Here is a 25,389-nt window from a genome sequence, read left to right as displayed (position 1 = left end):
TTTTATTATCTGCTATAGAGAAGTAGGATCTAGCCTAATGTAAATGTGACTTTGAGCCTATGATATGTCATGTGACTACATCCATGAAACTTAAGAGCCATCAGCCAAGTGGTGTTAAGACATTGACTACCTTATTATTGTCAGGATAGCAAAAATCTTTCTTTTATATAACTGGTCCATGTTGTATGTGACAATGTGGGTGGCTGTGATGTTTTCTTAATGCAATCATAGGTCTTGAAAGAGAACTTGATAGTAAGTGGTATAGAGATGATTCCAGCACCAAAAAAGGGCCTGCAAATTGATGTCAAGCTCTGTAGTAATTTAATTTTGGTAGCTACCCTCCAGAGATTATGGAGTCAGCCCTGTAGGAGCACTGGGAATGTCATAGAGAACCAGGCTGAAGGAAATGATTCATACCCCCAAAATGACCAAATCAAAAATCAGAGCAGAGTCTGTTATAGCAGGAAGTTTGAAGACTGGAGGCAGAGAAGAATTCCTATACCACAGGGGATGGACCTCATTTAGTTGCTAACTCTTGAATCTTATGCATTGACTGACATAGATTAGACACTCAAGAATATCTGTTGAAAGCATGAAAATTTAATAAAAATGACTTTGCTGAAATTCATTTAATATTTGCTGCTTTCTCTTGGGACATTCATTGTTGATTTTCCCTTGCGATCATTTGCATCTTGGAGACATCATTAAGGCATCCCATGTATCTTATATGGTTATTATTTACTTATAAACCTGCCTGGAGATTTAGCTGAGCTTTTTTATTGCATTCTTGCAAATTGAAACACTAAATAGTATTCTCTGTTGCTTGGGTAAGGTTGGTAGCTAAGCCCTTCACTCCTAGAAAGTGTTTTCCTACTTCTAGTTTACTATTGCATGAAGTCCATTCATTTTGTAGATGAATAGGTTTAATATTTATTATGAGCTCATAGGGCACTTTCACAACCATTTGAAAATCCTTTATGTTCCTAGAATTGAAAGCATAATCCATTTTTTCCTTTTAAAGAACAATTTATATCAACAGGAATTAGAAGATCTATATTTGAACTCCAATTCTGACCTTTACTATCTAAGGAAATATGGATAAATCACTTAAAATTTCTAAGCTTGAATTTCCTCCTTTGTAAAATGGGTACAATAATGCCTTATGAAGTTATTGTAGAGATTGAAAGAGTTAAAAATTAAAATGCTTTATAGAAACACTTCTCTTTATCAGAGGCAGACTCTTATGTTCCTGCCCACAAACTGAGGTTGTTTTCCTGATGGGGTAGGATATAAGAAAATTCTTCAGATGAATGAGGGCAGGAAGGCAGCGAGGCAGATGGTTGGTAGGTGGCTCTTGCTGGCATGGGAGGGTCTGCGTAGAAAAATGTCTGGAGGCTGGAGTAGGAGGAAGAAGGAGAGGGAGCCAAGACTAGGTTGGCTGGGCTAGAGTAAGGCAGTGAGTATGTAAGGAATAACAGGAACGTTTATCTTGGGCCTTTTCAGTGTTGAAAGGTTAGATATTCATGTGGAGCTACAAATTATTACCTGTTAGCTAAATGGATGCCAGCATGTCATTTTGGTTTTGGCACAACTTTGTATGACTTTCTTCTTTTTATTTTTCTATTCTTATCTCCTCCTCCTCTCCATCCCCAACCCTCTCCTTGCTCTCACTCCCTCCCTATTTGTTTGTTTCTTTCTTTCTTTTGGTGGACTGGAAACTTGGAGTTTGGTAATATTTCACATTGACTCCATTTGGCAGTTTAGGAATTGCAACCTTAAGCAGTGCCCTGCTGACATAATTGGCTTTCCTGTGGACAAAAGTCCCTAAAAACAATTTAACTTGATCTTTTTCCTCAAAAAGTTGAAGTATTTTATAATGACATCTACATTTGGAGCACCAAATTTTCACATATGAATTCTTATCCAAAAAAGCCAATAGAGTTGCTTAAATATAGAATAAACTACAGAAACCAAAACCTCAATACAGAATAAACTACAGAAAGCAGATAAGTTTTCAGAAGGAGCAAATTTTCTTAGAAAGGCTAAGAATTAAAACAAAGTGATTATTGGTTCCAGATAACAATCATTACTTATTTATTGGAGGATTACCAAAAGAATATGGCATGGTCCACTCCTTAGAAGCCAAAAACCTTTGTGGGCAGAAAAGTAAAAGGGCAAATGTTGGAGAGGATGTGGAGAAAGGGGATCCCTCCTACATTGTTGGTGGGAACGCAAGTTGGTAAAGCCACTTTGGAAAACAGTGTGGAGGTCCCTCAAAAAGTTAAAAATTGAGCTACCCTATGATCCAGCAATTGCAATACTGGGTATTTACCCCAAAGATACAGATGTAGTGAAGAGAAGGGCCATATACACCCCAATGTTCATAGCAGCATTGTCCAAAATAGCCAAACTGTGGAAGGAGGCAAGATGCCCTTAAACAGATGAATGAATAAAGAAGATGTGGTCCATATATACAATGGAATATTACTCAGCCATCAGAAAGAACAATTACACAACGTTTGCAGCAACATGGATGGGACTGGAGGAGATTATGCTAAATGAAATAAGTCAAGCAGAGAAAGACAATTATCATATGGTTTCACACATTTATGGAACATAAGAAATAGGAAGATCGGTAGGAGGAGAAAGGGAAGAAGGAAGGGGGGTAAAGAGAAGGGGGAATGAACCATGATAGACTATGGACTCTGAGAAACAAACTGAGGGCTTCAGAGGGGAGGAGGGTGGGGGATTGGGATAGGCAGGTGTTAGGTATTAAGGAGGGCATGTATTGCATGGTGCACTGGGTGTTATACGTAAGTAATAAATCATGTAACTTTACATCAAAAACTAAGGATGTACTGTATGGTGACTAACATAACACAATAAAAAATTATTATAAAAAAAAAAGAAAAGTAAAAGGGCATTTGCTGATGTCTGCTCTGAGCTAGATGTTAGATATTTAGCTGAAACATGAAAGAAAAATCCCTTTCTCTAGCCCCTCTCTCTTGACCTGTTGAAATTCTCTTTTTTGCAAAGACCAAATTGTCTGTGGTCTTGATCACAGCCTCTTCCATTTTCCAAGATTGTGTTCCATCATCCATCCTTACCCTTCCATCCATCTCCAGGATGACTCTAGTTAATCCTTGCCTTCAATCTGTCAAGTATGCTTATGTCCTTCCTACTCTAAAAATAGCCTCAATCTACTCTTACATTACCGAAATATCTCCTTCTCTTCTTCGCAGATCTTTTTAAAATACTATTTTTTTAAATAATTTTTTTTGTTATATTAGTCACCATACAGTACATCCCCAGTTTTTGATGCAATCAATGTTCCATGATTCATTGTTTGTGTATAACACCCAGTGCACCGTGCAATATGTGCCCTCCTTAATACCCATCACCAGCCTATCCCATTCCTCCCACCCCCTTCCCTCTGAAGCCCTCAGTTTGTTTCTCAGAGTCCATAGTCTATCATGGTTCATTCCCCCTTCTCTTTACCCCCCTTCATTCTTCCCTTCTTTCTCCTACTGATCTTCCTACATCTTATGTTCCATAAATGAGTGAAACCATATGATAATTGTCTTTCTCTGCTTGACTTATTTCACTTAGCATAATCTCCTCCAGTCCTGACCATGTTGCTGCAAATGTTGGGTTATCATTCTTTTTGATCGCTGAGTAATATTCCACTGTATATATGGACCACATCTTCTTAATCCAGTCATCTGTTGAAGGGCATCTCAGCTCCTTCCACAATTTAGCTATTGTGGACAATGCTGCTATGAACATTGGGGTGCATATGGCCCTTCTCTTCACTATGTCTGTATCTTTGGGGTAAATATCCAGTACTGCAATTGCTGGATCATAGAGTAGATTAATTTTTAACTTTTTAAGGGACCTCCATACTGTTTTCCACAGTGGTTGTACCAACTTGCATTCCCACTAACAGTGTAAGAGGGATCCCCTTTCTCCACATCCTCTCCAACATTTGTTGTTTCCTGCCTTGTCAATTTTTGCCATTCTAACTGGTGTAAGGTGGTATCTCAATGTGGTTTTGATTTGAATTTCCCTGAGGGCTAATGACGTTGAACCTTTTTTCATGTGTCTGTTAGCCATTTGTATGTCTTCGTTGGAAAAGTGTCTGTTCATATCTTCTGCTCATTTTTTGATTTGATTATTTGTTTCCTGTGTATTGAGTTTGAGAAGTTCTTTGTAGATCTTGGATACTAATCTTTTATCTGTAGTGTCATTTGCAAATATCTTGTCCCATTCCATGGGCTGCCTCTTAGTTTTTTTGACTGTTTCCTTGGTTGCACAGAAGCTTTTTTTTTTCATATTTTTTTCAATTAATTTTTATTGTACTGATCTCTAGAAGAAAGAAAATCTACTGCTTTCAATGTTAGACAAGTTTCTGGCAACATTTAAAAAAATAGAAACTTATTGCACATACTATTAAACGATAGTATGTGCAGAAGCTTTTTATCTAATGAAGTCTGACAAGTTCATTTTTTCTTTTGTTTCTCTTGCCTTTGAAGATGTGTCATGAAAAAAGTTGCTGTGGCCGATGTCAAAGAGGTTGCAGCCTATGCTCTCCTCTAGGATTTTGATGGATTCCTGTCTCACATCAAGGTCTTTCATCCATTTGGAGTTTGTCTTTGTGTATGGTGTGAAAGAGTGGTCAAATTTCATTATTTTGCATATAGTTGTCCAATTTTCCCAGCACCATTCATTGAAGAGACTGTCTTTTTTCCACTGGATGTTTTTTCCTGCTTTGTCAATGATTAGTGACCATAGAGCCGAGGGTCCATTTCTTGGTTCTCTATTCTGTTCCATTGGTCTATGTGTCTGTTTTTGTGCCAGTACCATGCTGTCTTGGTGATCACAGCTTTGTAGTATAGCTTGAAATCCGGCAACGTGATGCCCCCAGCTTTGCTTTTCCTTTTCAACAATTCCTTGGCGATTTGGGGCCTTTTCTGGTTCCACACAAATTTAATGGCTGTTTGTTCCAGTTCTTTGAAGAATGTCATTGGTATTTTGATCGGGATGGCATTGAAAGTGTAGGTTGCTCTGGGTAGCATAGACATTTTAACTATGTTTATTTTTCTGATCCATGAGCATGGAATATTTTTCCATCTTTTTGTGTCTTCCTCAATGTCTTTCAAGAGTGATTTGTAGTTTCTAGAATATAGGTCCTTTACGTCTTTGGTTATGTTAATTCCGAGATAATGTATGATTTTTGGTGCTATTTTAAATGGAATGGATTCCCTAATTTCTCTTTCTTCAGTCTCATTGTTTGTGTATAGAAATGCAACTGATTTCTGAGCATTGATTTTGTATCCCGCTACCTTACTGAATTGCTCTTTAAGTTCTAGGAGTTTGGGGGTGGAGTCTTTTGGGTTTTCTATATAGAGTATCATGTCATCTGTGACGAGAGACTGTTTGACTTCTTTGCCAACTTGGATACATTTTATCCCTTTTTGTTGTCTGATTGCTGTCGCAAGGACTTCTAGTACTATGTTGAATAATAACAACGACAGTGGGCATCCTTGTTGTGTTCCTGATCTTAAGGGAAAGGCTTTCAGCTTTTCCCCGTTGAGAATGATATTCGGTGTAGGCTTTTCATAGATGGTTTTCATGAAATTGAGGAATGTACCCTCTATCCCTACACTCTGAAGGGTTTTAATCAGGAAAGGATGCTGTATTTTGTCAAATGCTTTTTCTGCATCAATGGAGAGGATCATATGGTTCTTGACTCTTTTCTTGTTGATATGATCTATCACACTGATCAATTTGCAAATGTTGAACCACCCTTGCATCCCAGGGATGAATCCCACTTGGTCATGATGGATAATCATTTTAATGTGCTGTTGGATCCTATTAGCTAGGATCTTGTTGAGAATTTTGGCATCCATATTCATCAGGGAAATTGGTCTGTAATTCTCCTTTTTGATGGGGTCTTTGCCTGGTTTGGGGATCAAGGTAACACTGGCCTCATATAATGAGCTTGGTAGTTTTCCTTCTGTTTCTATTTTTTGAAACAGCTTCAGAAGAATAGGTATTATTTCTTCTTTGAGTGTTAGGTAGAATTCCCCTACAGAATCCCTCAGGCCCTGGACTCTTGTTTTTGGGGAGGTTTTTGATCACTGCTTAATCTCTTCATAATTAATCAGTCTGTTTAAATAATCAATTTCTTCCTGTTTCAGTCTTGGTAATTTATAGGTTTCCAGGAAGGCATCCATTTCTTCCAGGTTGTTTAATTTATTGACATAAAGCTATTGATAAAAGTTTCTAAGGATCCTTCCTATTTCATTGGTGTTGGTCGTGATCTTTCCCCTTTCATTCATAATTTTATTAATTTGGGTCCTTTCTTTATTCTTTTGAATAAGTCTGGCCAGTGGCTTATCAATCTTATTTATTCTTTCAAAAAACCAGCTTTTAGTTCTGTTGATCTGCTCTACTGTGCTCCTGGTTTCTAATTCATTGATCTCTGCTCTAATCTTGATCACCTGCCTTCTTGTGCGTGGGTTAGGCCTGTTCCTCTGTTCCAGCTCCAGCTTCTTGAGGTGAGAATATAAAAACTGCATTTTAGATTTTTCTATTCTCTTGAGTGAGGTTTGGATAGCTATGTATTTTCCTCTTAGGACCGCCTTTGCAGGTCCTAAGGTCCCATAGGTTTTGGACTGAAGTGTTTTCATTTTCATTGGTCTCCAAAAATTGTTTAAACTGATTTTTAATTTCCTGGTTTACTCAATCATTCTTGAGCAGGATGGTTCTTAATTTCCAAGTGTTTGAGTTTCTTCCAAATTTTTCCTTGTGATTGAGTTCCAGTTTCAAAGCATTGTGGTCTGAGAATATGCAGGGAATAATCTCGGTCTTTTGGTATCAGTTGAGACCTGTTTTGTGACCCAGTAGATGGTCTATTCTGGAGAAAGTTCCATGTGCATTCAAAAAAAAGGAGTATTCTGTTGTTTTACGTTGTAGTGTTCTGTATATATCTATGAGGTCCATCTGGTGCAGTATGTCATTCAAAGCTCTTGTTTCTTTGTTGATTTTTTGCTTAGGTGATCTCTCTATTGCTGAGAGTGGAGTGTTGAGGTCCCCTACTCTTAACATATTATTATCTATATGTCTCTTTATTATAGTTAAGAGTTGCCTTGTGTATCTAGCTGCTCCCCTGTTGGGGACATAGATATTTATTTATAATTGTCATATCCACTTGTTGGATACATCCTTTAACAATAACATAGTGTCCTTCTGTATCTCTAACAACAGTCTTTAGTTTAAAATCTGATCTGTGTGATATGAGAATTGCTACGAATGGCATGAAAAATGATTTTCCATGTCTTCACTTTCAGTCTGGATGTATCTTTAGTTTCAAGATGAGTCTCTTGTAGACAGCAAATGAATGGGTCATATCTTTTTATCCAATCTGCAACCCTATGGCATTTTATGGGAGCATTTAGGCTGTTCACATTGGGAGTGATTATTGAGAGATATGATTTTAATGATGTCATGTTGCCTGTGAAGTCTTTGTTTCTATAGATTGTAAATTTCTGTTCTGTATCACTCTTGGGGCCTTTTTTTTTACTTTTATAGAACCCCCCCCTCTCATGTAGGGCTGGTTTTGGTGGTTATAAATTCCTTCAGTTTTTGCCAATCCTGGAAGGTCCTTATCTCTCTATCAATTCTGAATGACAGCCTTTCTGGATAAAGGATCCTTGGCTGCATGTTCTTCTCAGATAGAGCTTTGAAAATACCCTGCCAACCCTTCCTAGCCTACCAGGTCTCTGTAGACAGGTCTGACGTTATTCTGATATTTTTCCCTCTGTACATAACGATTTTCTTCCCCTGGTCATTTTCAATACTGTATCCTTGGATCTAATATTTGTTAATTGCACTATAATGTGACGTGGTGTAGGTCTGTTCTCATTGTGCTTGGGAGGGGTCCTCTCTGCCTCTTAGATACGAATGCTTGTTTCGTTTGTCAGATTAGGGAAGTTTTCAGCTACAATTTGTTCAAGTATCTCTTTTAGACCTCTCTCTTTCTCCACCCCCTTGGGGATGCCGATGATTCTGACATTGGAATGAGAATTTTATTGGGTCAGTAATCTCCCATAATCTACATTCTTTAGATTGGATTTTTTTGTGCCAAGTTTCTGTTTTAACTTTCTCTTCTACCATCCCATCCTCCAATTCACTAATTCATTCTTCTGCCTCGTTTACCCTGGCCATCAGACCATCTAGTTTTGACTGCCTTTGATTCATAGCATTTTTAATTTCTGCCAGATTCTCTCTCATTTCTGTCTTTAGAGATTCTATATTCTCGTTAATATTTTTGTTAATATTTTTTTCAAGCCTACACATCATCTTGACCATTGTTACTCTAAACTCCATTTCTGACAATTTGGTTATATGCATATCCATCAGTTTTGTGGCAGAGGGCACAGACTCATTATCTTTTCTTTGCTGGGGGGGTTTCTCCTCCTCGTCATTCTGATGAGGAGAGGTTGCGGGGATGCCCAGAGCCCAAATTATTGACCAGGACCCAGGCAATGTACACTTGTTTTATAGGGACCTTAGGGATGTGGGCTTCTTGCTTTTTCAGCCTTCCTTCTGGGGAAGGGGCCTGCTGTGCTGATACTCAGGCAACCCTGCTTGGGTAGAGTCACCCTGTCCCCTGCAAGGGATGATGAGGATGGGCACAATGTGAGCTGGTATTTCCCAGCTTTTGTTCTCTGGCGACTTTCCCTGGCGCTTTTCTGTGACTCTTCTGAGAGTCAAAGCAGCAGTGGCCATATCCTAGCCTCTGTCTCAAAACAGAGATCGCAGTCTGCTCTCCACTGAGCTCTCTTGGCCACTTTAACTCTGTTTCTGTCGGTGCCGCTAAAAACCCTGCAGTGTCCTCTGTTGTGCGCCCCATAGCCAGTGTCCCAACCCTCACTTCCAGGGCCGGCACATCTCTGTCCTTTGTGCTTCTAACACTGCCAGCCACTCCTGGTTCCCGCGAGCACTCCTGAGCTCCCTGTTTCAGTGCGGTTCATGTGCGCTCCGGAGTGCCGGTTTTCAGTCTGGTTGAGCACATGCTCCTGAGCTCCCGGTTTCATTCCAGTTCCAGCAAGCACTCTGGAGCTCCAGTTTTCAGTGTAGTCGTGTGTGCGCACTTCCGAGCTCTCGGTTTCAGTCTAGTTTGAGTGTGTGCTCTGGAGCTCTGGTTTTCAGTTTGGACGCACTCCTGCTCCCGAGCTCCCGGTTTTAGTCTGGTTCCAGTTAGCGCTCTGGAGCTTCGGTTTTTAGTCTGTTAGTAGGCGCGTTCCCCGGCTCACTGTGTCAGTCTGCTCTCTCGTGGGTGCCAGTCCTCGAGTCAGGCCTGCTCCCCAGTGCAAATGGCTACTGCTTCCTGGTGCTCAAGCATGTCGGCTCCCTCCCCCTTTTGTTTATCTACCAATATCTGTGGGTGGATTCATGGCTCCCTGCTTCGTACCTCAATATTCAGCGCTGGAGATGTTCATTTGTAGAGATCCAGATGTATCTTCCTGTGTCTTGGGCTGATTCTTTGGGTTTCCAGGATGGTCTGGTAGATATCCAGCTCAACTCAGGGGACCAGCTGAGAAAGGGGTCCCCTACTTCTCCGCCGTCTTTTCTCCTTCTTGCAGAAAGTGGTCGCTTTTCTGTTCATAGAGTTTCTGCTACTCTTTTCTTTGTTCTCTAGTTGCATTCATAAGTATTCAGAATGGTTTGGTAGCTCTCTAGCTGAATTCCTGGGACCAGATGAACTTTAGGTCTCCTGCTCCTCCACCATCTTGGAACTGGAAGCCTGAAATACTAATTTATCCTTGTTGTTTCACCTCCTTTTCTTTCCATTCTCTCTTAAATCTCTTGTGGTTTGGAATTCTCAGCCATCATTCTATTTAAGCCATGTTTTCTAGGATCAGCAGTGAAGTCCTAATTATCCCCCCAGTTGTTATGCTGGGTTTGTGGTCAAGGAATTATTGAGTAGGTGGGTGGGTGGTGGTATGATAGGTGTGGGTGCTGGGATCTAGATCACCTACATTCAAAGTCTAGCTCTTTGATCAGCCCATTTGTGGGAAGTTATTTAAAATTTTATGCTCTGTAAAGTAAGCAAAAATAATTGCACCTATCTAAGGTAGTTGTGAGGATTAAATGGAGTACATAAAATCAGTGTAAAGTGTTTAGCATGGAGGGGGAAACATAGAAAAAACTCAGAAATTTTGAAATATTTTTATTGTATTTGGAACGAAATGGACTAAAGAGTTTCAAGAATGAATAGGTGACTGTTATCAGTGTGTCCCCTGAAGATATTAAAATCCTAAATTCTGGTACTTGTGAATGTGTCCTTATTTAGAAATAGGGTCTTTGCACATGTAATTAAGATCTAAATTAACATTAGGTCAAGGGCTCAGCTTTGATGCAATATGACTGGTGTCTTAATAAGAGAGGATCAGAGAGGGAGAACACCATGTGGTGACAGAGGCAGAGAGTGAAGTGATGGAGCTGTAAGCAAGAGGACGCCAAGAATCAATGACCACTACCAGAATCTAGAGAGGCCAAGAAATAATCTATTTAGAGTCTTAGAGGGATCATGGCTTTGCCAACACCTTGATTTCAGACTCCAGCCTCCATAATGATGAGATAATACATTCTGTTTTCTTCAGCCACCCAGTTTGTGGTACTTTGCTACAGAAGCCCTAGAAAACTAAAGCAGTGATCAACAGTCAGATGCTTCACAAGAATGGAGAATGAAAATGGAAAGAAGATGATGAATTTGCCAACAAAGAGGATATTAGTGTCTTTCAAGAGAGCTGTTTTACTGATCTTACTGAGAAAGATTACAGGGAATTAAAACAGTCTATCGTGATATGAAGAGAAATGGGGGCTCTAGATATGGAGCCACTTTTCCCTTAAGTTTATCAGATGAAGAGAGAAATACATGGTTTGATAGAGGATGCAACATGATAAAGAATAGGACTCTTCAAAAACAGAATTGTCTATTTTTGAGTGGGAAAGAGAAGACAATGGAGAGCTCTTTTTGTATATAAGACTGCTGAAGAAAAATGTTGTAAGCTTTAGAGTCAGATCCCTTAAAAGACAAGGGAATGTATTGATTTATCTACTAGCAAGAACATAGTTGGAAGAAGAGATTTTATAAAGAAAGAGGACACCACTTCATAATCTTTGAGACTAGAAACTAGGATAAGAAATAAATATAATAACAAATGTTAATATAGAAATAAGGTGTGTTCAGTATAGCTCTAACACTTGTTTTACAAATGTGAATTTGTTCCAACATGATCCATATATTAAGGAAAAATTTGAGTATGGTCGAAATTCCACATTTGCTTATTATGTGCATTTCATCCATAAGAAACACCAGGTAAATTCAGTAAACTCTGCCCACCCCAACCAGGTCACGACTATAAAAACCATACCTACACACCTCAAACATCTACCAGCTATCTTGGTTCACTCTGTGTGTGTGTGTGTGTGTGTGTGTGTGTGTGTTATAAGTAAGTTACATCTGTCCACATCTGGTGTTAACATTTGCCTTCCAATTTCCAATAACCCTTATACTACTCGGCAAAAACTCACAAACTGCAATTCTTTCCACATCTCTTCCACAAGTAAACTTGATATCCAGTGCTACATTTATTGTAGTATTTATGAATTCCTTAACCATCAATATGTGTAAAACTTGCTACCATTTTTGTTAGGTTTCTCTCTTTTTTTATACCACTGATAAAGTTTTTGATTGTTGTTTCCCAACCTCCCTCTTTCCTACAAATCTTGTGGTTTTTATTATACAATTTTGTGTTGTGGTGATTTTTTTTTAATGAAACTGAAGTCATTGCATTTTTTTTAATATCATTAGGTCTATTATCCATTTTTCCCTCTAATTTAAAAAAAATATTTCTTTTTTAAAAATACAAGTATAATTAATATACAATGTTATATTAGTTTCAAGTGCACAGTATAATGATTCAACAATTCTATATGTTACTCAGTGCTCATTATGATAAGTGTACTCTTAATCCCCATCACCTATTTCACCCATCCTCCCACCCACCTCCCCTCTGGCAACCACCAGTTTTTTCTCCGTACTTGAGTCTGTTTTTTTGTTTGTCTCTTTTTCCGTTGTTCATTTTTCTTTTTGTTTCTTTTAAGTTCTACATATGAGTAAAATTATATGTTTTTTTTTTCTCTGATTGATTTATTTCACTTAGCATTATACCATCTGGATCCATCCACGTTGCTGCAAATGGCAAGATGTCATTCTTTTTTATGTTTGAATAATATTCCATTGTTTTGTTCCCTGGAATTTTATTATTAAAATATTCACAAATTATATCATGCAGGTTAGGCCTATTGGTAAATTGAGTTTATAGCTCAAGTGATTTTCAGACATAAGACAGCAGAGGAAAAAGATCATCATGCTCACATGATTTATTTTGGGGGCATTAAAATTCTTACTGCATATTGAGTTGCATGAATTTGAAGTGGTTTGGTTTCAGAATATTTTAATTATCAAAATTTATACAGGAAACTTTCTTCATCTTTTTGGTTGTCATTTAAGGAAGTAAAAGTAAATTATAAAGTTGTCTTTATCCTGTTTTCACAATATTACATATACTTGGATATCTATATTGGTTTCTATTTTTATCCTCATGTTCTCTTAAAATATACAATCTTAGCTTGTGTACTATTTCATACATCACTTTTTCTATAGACCATGGTAGCAAAAGTTATTAATATTTTCTGTATAGTTATTTTATTCAGCATTTTTTTGCACTTGGTTCCCCCTACATTAGCAAAATCTATAAATAATAAGATTATGAAAATAAATACCTGCACATTTTGAGATTAAGCTAATTGGTTAGAAAAAAAATTTTATGACGGGATTCAACAAGACCTTGGTGATGTTATTTGCTACTGTTACATAAACATAAAATAACGGAAAACTATGAAGTGATTAATTTTAATGTCATATAAATTTGGTAATGACTTTTATTTTTAATTAAAAAAGAAATAAATGTTAATTATCCAAACATATTCATTCAAAAACATTTATTAAGATATTCTTTGCCAAATACCAAAATGCCAAAATGGTTAGTTTCTCTTTAAAATTTATAGATATTTATAATATATCTACATATTTATAATTAAAGTGGGTTTCTTATAAACAGTGTATATAGTCAAGTATTGCTTTTTTACTTTCACCAGTAATCTGTCATTTAACTATGTTTAGACCATTCATATTAAAGTGATTATTTATATAATTGGAATAAAATATACCATCTTGCTAATTGTTTTCTATTCTTTCTTTCTTTCTTTCTTTCTTTCTTTCTTTCTTTCTTTCTTTCTTTCTTTCTTTCTTTCTTTCTTCCTTCCTTCCTTCCTTCCTTCCTTCCTTCCTTCCTTCCTTCCTTCCTTCCTTCTTTCTTTCTTTCTTTCTTTCTTTCTTTCTTTCTTTCTTTCTTTCTTTCTTTCTTTTTCTTTCTTCTCTTTCTCTCTCCCTCCTGCCCTCGCTCCCTTTCTCCCTTCATTCCTTTTTGTGCCTTCTGCCTTTAATTGAACTTTTAAAATTAATCAGTTTTAACTCCTCTATTGATATCATTTACACTTCTTTTTTTCAACTTAGTGGTTGTCCCATGGTTTACAAATATCTGTTTTAAAATAATCTTAGCCTCCCTTTAAATAATATAATACCACTTCATGTGGGGCATAAGGATCTTAGAATAGTCCTAATTTCTACCTCCCATTTCTCGTACCATTGCTATCATACATTTTACTTTTACATATGTATAAATATACAACATATAATTACTGCTTTGCTTTAAACATAAATAGTATGTTATTTTTTAGAGAATTAAAAAAAACATTTTATTTTACCTTATTCTTTTTCTGATATTCTTCATTTTTCTGTGTAGATCAAAGCTACTGGCCTATTCATAATCTGAAGGGCTCCCTTCAGTACTGCCTTCGAGTAGTCTGTTAACAATGAATTCCCTCAGTTTTTGTTCTTCTGAGAAAGTCTTTGTTTCTTCTTCATTTTAAAATGATATTTTCACTGGGTATAGAATTCTTCATTACCAGGGTTTTTTCTTTTAGTTCTGGAAGATGTCACTCCACTGTTTTATTGCTTGCATATATTATGACAAGAAGTTTGCTATGATTCTTATCCTTTCTGCAGTTCATGTGTCTTTTTTCTCTGCCTTGAAGATTTTGTCTGTCTTTGGTTTGGTTTACAACATTTTGAATATTATGTGCCTAGGCATGGTGGTGGTGGTAGCAGTGGTGTGTATGTGTGTTAGTGTTTATCCTGCTTTTTGAGCTTTTTGGATCTGTGGTTTGGTTTCTGCATCTAATTTTGAAAATTTTCGACTATTACCTTTTTCAAATATTTCTCAGACCCTGTTGTTTTTCTTCTCTTTCTGGGGTTCCAGTTGTATATCTTTAAGACTGTTTGTTTGATATTGTCCTACAGCTGTTGGGTTCTCTGGGTTTTTTTTTTTCTTTTTTTCCCCCTCTTTGTATCTATTCTACTATTTTACCTATCTAAAAATTCATTGATTCTTTCCTAGGCCATGTTGAATCTACTGATGAACCTTCAAAAAATTTTTTTCATGTCTATTACTATGTTTTTAATTTCTAGAATTTGCTTTAGCTCTTTCTTGTATTTTTCTAATTGTTCTATCTAATCTTGTATGTTGTCTGCATCTCCTATTAGAGACTTAACATATTTTCATAATGACATTAAATTCTTTGTCTGCTAGTTTCAATGTCTATGTCATATCTGAGTCTGGTTTTGATTATTGCTTTGTCTTTTCAGATTGTGGTTTTCCTGTCTTTTTCCATGCCTTGTTTTTTTTTTTTTTTTTGAAACTACATATGTTGTATAGAATAGAAGGCACTAGGGTCAGTATTTTTCATGCTTGCAGGTAAATACACCTTCCTGTGCTCAGCACTTAGTGTAAGAATTTGTGCTAATGTGACCAGTAGTTGGGTTGGGATTAAAGACTGCTGTTGTTATGGTTATATTTAGTGTATCATAGTCTTCAGATTCCTTTAAGAACACCTGTGTTTAGGACATTCCCTAATTTGTCAGAGAGGTTTTCTCAATGTTTGTTTCCCAATTGACTTGAGCACTCCTACTTGGATTTGGCCCTTCTGATCTGCCCATTGCTGCTCTCCCAGCTGTATTCCAGTTATTTTTACTGAACATTTGTTAATGTGGGGATGAGAGGGTGGCAAAGAGGTATATATGTTCTCTGACATTCTGATTAAGCCTCTGTCTTGGGTGGGCATTATGAACATGGGTCTGGAGTTATGGCCTTTACAAATATTCCTGACCTTCTCCAGATATAGTGGGTCTAGGACATATTCCTGTTCCTCCTCCAAGGCCAGAGATTTGTTTTCTTCATGTTTCTCTGCCCAAGCTGCAGTGGGTTTCCACCAGTGTCCTCAGGTGACTGTTTTTTTTGCTCTTCCTTCTGCAGATTAAAATTTCTCTTCAAAGGGGAGATAGGAAAAATAGGTCTGGGCAGAATTTCAGCAGTGACTGCTATTTCTCCTTCTAGCCAGACCAGGAGGGAATCTTTCTTAATGTTCTCCCTAATCTTCCCTGCAAATGCCTGGTGGGGTTTCTAGAGGAATAGTCTGCAAGTAGGTGCAAAATTTGTGATAGTTCACACCTAGACTAGGTGAATTACTATACTGACTTATAGGAGATCTGTTGGCATCTGCCCCAGATAAGCAAATATTTCGGTCCTGTGTCTACCTGCAAAAACCTGTCTCTCTCTCAATTTGGGGTTAGTTTTTTTTTTTACCTGAAACCTAGTTTTCAAGAAAAGTCATTAACTTACAGTGTACCCAGGTTTTTCTTTGTTGTAAAGGTGAGAGTGATACCATCTTTCCCAACGCTCTACATCTCTAAGCTTAACCTAGGAGTGTGTGTGCCTGAGTGTGTGAGTGTGTGTGTGTGTGTGTGTGTAGATAGGTAGATTTATTTCCTTTTGTAAGATTGTTTTTGGAATTGCCATAAATAAAGAGCTAAAATTCTGTATAAAAATTTAAAATGTATAAAGGCTCAATAACCAGTTGGGAAAATAAAATATTACTCAGAAACATAAGTCTACATGCTCCATCTTCTCTGAGAAGAGAATAAATATCTTAGACTATAGCAAAAGAAATTAAAGTAATATTTAAGAAAGAACTTCTAAATAATAAAGGTAGAATAGCCTTGGAATAATATTTATTATGTTTTCTTCTTCTGTGACCATATTAAATAATGGCTGGAGCATTTTTGTATGTCCTGATTTAAAGATTTTATGTATTTATTTGAGAGAGAATAAGCATGTGCGCATGAGCAGGGGGATGAGCAGAGGGAGAGGGACAAGCAGACTCTGCTGAGCATGGAGCTGGATGTGGGGTTCAGTCTCATGACCTTAAGATCATAATGTGACCTGAATTCAAGAGTTGGACACTCAACTAAATGAGTCACCTAGGTGTCCCTTAGTATGCCCTGATTTAGATGAAACCAACCTGTCAGTAAGAGAATTTAACTTTTGAATTACAAATAGACTGCTTAATCATGATATTCAATAGACCATATTAGACATTTAAAACATAAGCTTTTTAATTAGAAAAAAATGAGAAATACCTTCAAATATTCATTTGGAGTCAGGAGACTAGAAAGTTCTTAGGAAGAATAGAGTTAAATCTAAACAAAATGTTTCATCCAGTTCCTCAAAAACCATTGTAGAAAGACCAAATTGTTTCTTCCTCAGAAGATAGGGTCCCCAAAGGATATTATTCATTTCAGTGTAGTTCAGCAAGTGTTTATAGAACACACACAATATTTTCAACACTGTGCTAAGACCTCTGATAGGTATAGAACTATAAAATAAGGAACAATCAAATTGAAGAGAAGGGACATGTGCACATGAAACAGGTAAGATGCCAGAAATTTTATGACTTCGTGCCCCATTAAGCAGTATAGATAAAAAAATGCTTTAGGCACTCAGAGAAAGGATCTACAATTATCCCTCGGGACTTGCTAAAGCAAAATCTTTTATAGCTCTTGACTAGTGGACCTTTCAACTGGGATCATGGTATGCTGGAAGTGTCATTCTATAAAAACAGGGTAGCTTACTAAGCTTAAGGGAGACAAGAAATTTGCCTCTCTTTGGATTCATAGTTCATTTTTTTTTCTCTGTGCTTATTTGTGCTTCTCAAATATAGCATGAGCAACCCCAGACTCAGCAGCAATTATCCCTTTGCTGAATATTCCCTACATTTTCTTAAACTTACCAAGCAACTAAAATTTCAAAGTATCATTTTAAAAAATCTCACTGAAAACTTTGGCTTAGTTTTCAGTCTAATCAGAAGTCAGCTTTCAAATTAGTTTTCATAGCTACTTTGGGAATCAATGTGATACATGCACTGGGAATCTGTATAAATATGTTCCTTATTGTCTCATGGAGAGAATTAGAGAGAAATACTTGGGCAGAATTTTAGATTATTAATAAGACAATTAGATATCATAGGTAAACATAGAAAAATGAGATGATAAATACTACCCTGTAACACCAATTGTCATAAGGGGCCTCTTAAGGACCATGAAATTATCCTGACCCTATAAGTTAATGGATTTGATGTAACATAAGGACTCACCTAAGAAAACTAAAGGTCGAGAAGAATGAAATTACACAGTATTATCCCCCAAATGCTGTTCAGAAAAGTCTGTCTTTGAATAATTTTCTTAAAAGAATTGTTTACTATACTATTATGAAATGATTTCCAGGATGTGTTATATAATGAAAAAAGGTAGAGAAAAATGGCTATGCTACCATTTATTTAAGAAAAGGGATGTTATATGAATATGTGGTGTTCTCAACTTTTCCTCTAGAGGTTCAAAAATAAAATAAAATCAATGATAGATCAAGATGAAATGGACCAATTCCATGAAAGACACAATTTGCCAAAACTTATACAAAAGGAAATAGACCATCTGAATAAATTATGTCTGTTAAAGAAATTTAATCAATTCATAACCTTCCAAAATAAAAGGCAACATGTCCAGATGGGTTCATTGGTGAATTCTACCTTTAAGGAAGAAATGATACCAATTCTCTACAATTTCTTTCAGAAAATAGAAGCAGAAGGAATACTTACTAACTCATTTTATGAGGTCGGCATTACCATAGTACCAAAACCAGACAAAGACGCCACAAGAAAAGAAGACTACAGATCAATATCTCTTATGAATATAGATGCAAAGGTCCTCAACAAAATATTAGCAAATTAAATTCAACAATCTGTAAAAAGATTTATATACCATTACCAAGTAGGATTTATTGTGGGTATTCAAAAATCAATTAATGTAATCAATTACATCAACAGAGTAAACAACAACTACATCAACAGAGTAAACAACTACATCAACAGAGTAAACAACAACATCAGCTACAACAACATATGATCATATCAGTAGATGCAGAAAAAGGATTCAACCAAATCCAACACAGATTCATGATAAATACTCTCAGTAAACTAGGAATAGAGGAGAATTTACTCAGTTCGATAAAAATATCTACCAAAAATATATATAGCTGACACTATACTTCATGGTGAGAAACTTGCAATTTTCTCACTAAGATCAGGTATGAAGCAAGGATATCTCTTCTCACTACTGTTTTTCAATATCATGCTGGAAACCCTAGCTAATGCAAATAGACAAGGAAATGAAATAAAAGGTATACGGGTTGGGAAGGAACAAACAAAACTATCTCTGTTCATATATAACATAATCATCTATGTGGAAAATCTAAAACAATCAGTAAAAGAAGTCCTGGAACTAATAAATGGGTATAGCAAGTTTTCAGGATATAAGGTTAATGTACAAAAGTTAATCCCTTTTCTACATATCAGCAGTGAACAAATGGGATTTGAAATTAAAAAGCACAGTACGATTTACATTAGCACCCCTCAAAAATGAAATACTTAGGTATAAATCTAACAAAAGTTGTACCAGATTTATAGAAGTAAAAGTATAAACCTCTAATGAATGAAATTAAAGAACTAAATCCATGGAGAGATATTCCATGTTCATGGATAGAAAGACTCAATATTGTCAAGATGTCAGTTCTTCCCAACTTGAATTACAGATTCAGTGCAATACCAATAAAATTCCCACAAGTTATTTTATGGATATTGATAAACTGATTCTAAAGTTTGTATGGAGAGGCAAAAGACTCAGAATAGCCAAGACAGTATTGAAGGAAAAGAACAAAGTTGGAAGACTGACACTACCTGACTTCAAGAATTACTGTAAAACTAAAGTAATTATGATGGGGTAATATTGGTAAAAGAATAGACAAATACATCAGTATAACAGAATAGAGAGCCTAGAAACAGACTATCATAAATATCATAAAGATCTTTGACAAAGGATCAAATGAAGGAAAGATGATCTTTTCAATAAATGGTGCTGTCACAACTGGACATCCATATGCAAAAAATTGAATATAGACATAGACCTTATCCCCTTCACAAGAATTAACTCAAAATGAATCGTAGTATATAAAACACAAAGCTATGAAACTCCTAGAAGGTAACATAGGAAAAAATTTAGATGACCTTGAGTTTGGCAATGACTTTTTAGATACAAGACAAAGGCATGATTCATGAAAGAAATAATGGATAAACTAGACTTAACTAAAATTAGAAACTTCTGCTCTGCAAAAGACAGTGTCAAGATAATGAGAAGAAAAGCCACAATCTGGGAGAAAATATTTGCAAGGACACATCTGATAAAGAACTGTTAACCAAAATATGTGAAGAACCCTTAAAACTTGACAATAGGAAAACAAACAACTGATTAAAAATTGAGCCAAAGGACAGACACCTCACCAAAGAAGATATACAGATGGCAAATAAGCATATGAAAAGATGCTTCACATCATATGTCATCAGGTAAATGTAAATTAAAGCAATGAGATCCCACTACATATTTATTAGAATGGCCCAAATTTGGAACACTTATAACACCAAATGATGGTGACGATGTGGAGCAACAGGCATTCTCATACATTGCTGGTGGGAATGCAAAATAGTACAGCTACTTCAGAGGACAGTTTAGCAGTTTCTTACAAAGCTAAGCATACTCTTACCATACACTCCAGCATTTGCACTCTTTGGTATTTACCCCAAACAGTTGAAAACATGTGCACACAAAAACATGCTCATAGGTGTTTATAGCAATTTTACCCATAATTGCCAAAACTTAGAAGCAACCTAGATGCCCTTCAGTAGGTGAATGGAAAAACAACAGGTAGTACATTTAGACAACGGAATATTATTCAGCACTAAGAGGAAATGAACTATTAAGCCATGAAAAGACGTGGAGGAAACTTAAATGCATCTTACTGAGTGAAAGAAGCCAATCTGAAAAGGCTGCATACTATATAATTCCAATGATATGACACTCTGGAAAAGTCAAAACTATGGAGACAGTAAAAAGATCAGTGGTTTCCAGGGTTTAAGTAGTGAGAAGGAGTGAATAGAGCACAGAGGATATTAGGGCAGTGAAAATACTCTATATGATATCATATCGTGGGTACATGTTATTATATATTTCTCCAAACCCATAGAATATACAACACCAAGAGTGAACTGTAATGTAAACTATGGATTTTGGGTAAATATGACCAGTTGATGTAGGGTCATTGATTCTAATAAATGTACCACCCTGATGGGGGTTGCTAATAATGGGGAAGGCTCTGCATGTGTTGGGGCAAACGGTGTATGGGAAATCTCTGTACCTTCTTCCTCAATTTTGTTGTGAACCTTAAACTTCTATGAAAAGAATCTTGATTAAAAAAAGAAATAAAATGAATGGCACTTTTACATTTATAACTTGAATCCTCTTATGCTGAATAGCTTTACCAATTGTATATCATACCCAGTGAAACTGTGCCAAGTTAATTGAACTTTGTTTCAAAGAGTGGCTAAGTTCATACAACTGGAAAATACAAGAAACCTGGTTCTACCCTTGGTGTTTTGGTCCATACATTAGTTATGACATCAGTGGCAATGACACCGGCTGCATGCTCATGTAGTGGAAATGTTTTTCATTTCCCTAGATTTTTTTTTCACGTCTGCAGGTGCCACATAAGGCAAATGAAAGTTGTCAATGATTTCCAGGCTGCTAGAGAATCCAGCCATTACATAACGCATCTGAAACTTTGTGAATGATGGGTCCTTATGGGCACCTCATCAAGTGTTTCCCTGAAGCCTCCAGGATATATGCTAGGTGCTAAAAGACAAACTCTGATTCTTCTGAGTGGAGGCTATTCTGCTCTTGTGCAGAATGTCTGTGTCTAATACAAAAATAGAAGAAGATAATGAATGTATATGCTTTGTTTTGTTTTTTTTTGTTAACATAGCATCAACTAGAAAGCATAAAGATGGACATTCTCTCAATGTATAATCATAGATATTTATCTTAGTTACGGCTGATTAAAAAATACAAAAAGCCATCTCTTATTATAAGGTTTGGCTGGATACTTCTTAGCAAAAATGTGTAACTGTTTTCTTTGTTTTGTTGTGTTTTTTGTGTTTTGTGTGTTGTGTATGTGTGTGCACGCGTGTGTGTTTGGCAAGCAGAACGGCACTGTTTTAAAATTTCAAGTAGAGTTCTCATTTTTTTCACTTGCACATTTGTCCCATGAACACAATCCCTAAAGTTCTACACCTTGCTATAGGCAAACATATGTGCTTTAAGAACTTATACAATCAGGCTTACAATTTATTTGGTGATAATTTTGAAGACAGAATTGAAATATTAGCCAACATAGAAACACAAAGAATGGTTCATATAATCCTCTCCATTTCCTTCCCTGTATTTTCACTAAAAATGTTCTTTGTTTTCAAAAATTTTTTTGCCAATAATGAGTGAGGAAGAACATTTAGTATCTTGAGAGGAAATGGATAGTTCTCATCACCCTGAGAAAATCCTGTTGTTAAGGTTACTGAGTGCTGATTTTGTGGTGCTGGAAATAAATGGGAGTGAATCAATTTAGGTTACCTTTTTCTTTAAAGTCTGATGTGCCACAGAATTAGGTTTCTGAGAGAAAAATGAACAAAATAAACAGGTCTTTGGTGGCAGAGATGTCTCATTCTTATTTGCATGATAGAGTGTCAAAATTGATATTTATTGACTGCCTGCAAGGGGCCAAGTTAGTTTGAGGTATTCTACATATGTCATTTAATTAAAATCTCCCCATCTGCTGTGATGTAGGCTGCAAATGAACACACTTGAGAGAGCAACGGGCACACACCTCTGTGTGTCCAGGTCTGTCAGACTCCACCAGTCTTTATTGTGCATATTGCGCATCGGGTCAGAGACTGAGATACATTAGCAGATCTCAAAGAACTTGGCAGAAAGGTGTCACTTTTCCTTCAAAGAGCAAAATCTTCTGAAATGCATGTTTTATTAATGATACGAGATGATATTTTCCTCTTTTTAGTCAGAAGTTATCATGGTAGTTACATGGCTAGTGAATTATCTTGCTAAAATGTGTCTCAACCATCTTATTTAGTCCATTCACTCCTTGACTGCATGAGTATAAATACATGATGTATGGATTTCTGATACTTGTCTGTTCATTTGTTTGGATTTGAGCTTATCCCTTAACTTAGAGAGGTACCTGGGTATAGTGCGCTTGTATTAGTCAGGGTTCTCCAGAGAAACTGAACCAACAGGTTGTGTATTCATATACAGAGAGAGAGAGAGAGAGAGAGGGAGAGAGAGAGAGGTTTTAAGGAATTGGCTCATGGAGATGGAAGTCCAAAATCCGCAGGGTTAGCCAGCAAGCTGGAGACCCAGGAAAGAGCCAGTGTTGCAGTCTAAATCCAAAGGCAGTCTATTGGCAGAATTCTTTCTTGCTCTGGGGAAATCATCCTTTGCTCTGTTCAGGCCTTCAACTGATTAGATAAGGTCCAACCATATGATGGAGGACAATCTGTTTTACTTGGGTCCATTCTTTAAATTTTGATCTCATCCAAATCACCTTCCCAGATACATCGAGAATAATATTTGACCAAGTATCTGGGTACCATGACTTGTCAAGGTGACATATAAATTAATCATCATAAGCCCTGAAACTCCTTCTTCAACAACCAAAGAGAAACTTATAGGATATGGAGCTCATTGAGGTACAATAAAGTTCTCTGACTCTCAGATTCAGGAGTAGCAAAATGTTGGCCACTTAATAATCCTTCAAGAAGCCCTTTTCCTCAGTAAACTGGGGTTTACTGCATGGAGGTTTACTCCATTCCACTAACTAGACTGACTTGCCCACAGCTCTCTGCAAGTTTCCTTAGGATGAAAGAAGATGTCATTGCTTTAGCTCCTTATCCAGCATCCCACAGCTGCCAAGAGTGTGAAGGATAGGCCTATCTGCATCCCTCACATCTTCTACAGATTTACCATCAGCCTAAGCTTTGGAAGGTTTTGATTTAATACTGAGGTTTGTAACTTACAGGAGGGTCATGATCTTGATCTGAGAGCGCTTGATTATGTAGTGGATTAAGAAAGCTAGTTGATCATTACCAATCATTTTTTCCCCATCATTAGGATTCTTAATAAATCAGGAAGATGTGAGCAAAGCTCTCTTTTCTGTATTTGTCACATGGATTCATTCTTTCACCATTTCTTTCTTAAAAATCTTATTCCTCCCTGAGAATAACCCTGTAGAACTTGAGAGGGTCTGATGTACAGACATTGATATACACTTGCTTATCTATTTGTCCTTCTTTTCTACCTGAAAACTGTCTGTTGTGTTATCAGAATAGTCCTTCATGGCCACACCCCATTCAACTTAGATCAACTTCCAAACTTCACCAAAGTTTGTAAATTCTTCCTATCTACCAATATTGTTTATCTTATTGCATAAAAATTTAATAAATATCATTTTATAATGCTAACAAAGAAGAGAAGCTGTTTCTGAGGCTAAAAGCTCTAATTCTAGCAAATATTTGAATAGTTCTAAGTTTATACAGATGATTTCACTTGGCACTTCAACCTTCATTTCTTAAGAGTTTACCTACATCTTCCTGTCTTTATTTTTAAACTCTGGGCAATCATGTTTGCTTCTTTCTTGCCTTTACCTAGAAGCAATGTGGGCTTATACAAGGTCGAATTTGCTTTTACTAACTTGGAGATCTTTCTGAAGTTTAGAAGTACACACACCCTGTTAACACCTATGTTAACATAAATAACCAACTCATATTCTTACTCATACATTCTCTTTCTTCATTCTGCAATGCAGAACTTGGATCAGGATCAGTGTGAGTTATGTGTATACTTTCTAAAGAGGCCTCATTCTCACAGGACATCAAAATAGCCTGGGAAGATAGTATCAGCAATAGGGGTTCAGTGGGAGAGATGGAGTCTACTGCCGGCATTTGAATTACGTAAAAGACAGATTCATGCAGTATGTAAGTCGTAGGTGACTGTGTTGTTCATAAAAGCCTTAAATTCAAACATATTCTTTGTATTTATTTCAACCTTATGCCAGAAAGACATGCTGTACATAAAGATGACTGTTTCTTTCACAGCCATTGTACTGAAAAAGAAATAAAAGTCTATGTTATTTGGTGGCCTCGCTAGGGAAAAAATAGCCCTCTATTCTAGAGCAGACTGTGCAACATACCTTGATACCGAGAACTGCATGCATGACATTTGCAGCAGTTAGGCCGATATTGGAAATTAAGTAGCAACTTCAGCTGTATTACTTAAGGTGGGAACAAGAAAGTCATTTGTGATGCAGTGTGATAGCAAGAGCATTTTCTTCCGAATTGCAGTGTGAAAGAGAAAGCTGAAAAACGTTTGACAGTATTCCAGTTGGCAAACGGTAGCATTTTAATAAGTCAATACTGCTGAGGGTGCAATGCAAAAGCTCATCTGAAAGTGAAATAAATTGATGGAAGCTCAGACCAATGAACACTATCACCGTTCTAAACAGCGTGTACATATGTGTTTGGAGCACATACATGAGTAACCTTTCAAAATAACGCACACTTCTGACCATATGCTCTAGTGAATGCCGTTAAAATCCCTGCCACAGTTTTCAAAATGAAATAAACAAAATTTACATTTGTCATCAGCATGGACTTATAATTATCTTGGGATAAGACAGATATGAAGCAATATTTTAAAATGACTTTTATGCTGCAATGCCTGGCTTTTTGTAAGGCAATCACTATGATGATTGTTTTGATCTCAGTGCAAAGATTATTAGGAGGCATGGTTTTTGAATCTTTGTAATACTTAATCCTGTACTTTGGGCAATTATTTCCTTACATATAGTACCT

General features: G+C 36.6%; 1 protein-coding gene across 1 annotated transcript in view; it reads left to right on the top strand.

The window, feature by feature from the left end:
- The window catches only part of RP1 (RP1 axonemal microtubule associated), a 296,245-nt gene that overhangs the window by 216,413 nt on the left and 54,443 nt on the right, over window positions 1-25,389 (top strand). The window lies entirely within an intron of this gene.

This window comes from Ursus americanus, chromosome 9, assembly GCF_024610735.1.
Source record: "Ursus americanus isolate L20-20 chromosome 9, mUrsAme1.1.p, whole genome shotgun sequence".
Taxonomy (NCBI): Eukaryota; Metazoa; Chordata; class Mammalia; order Carnivora; family Ursidae; genus Ursus; species Ursus americanus.
The sequence above is the reverse complement of the archived record's forward strand: the minus strand, read 5'-3'. Positions and strand labels throughout refer to the sequence as shown.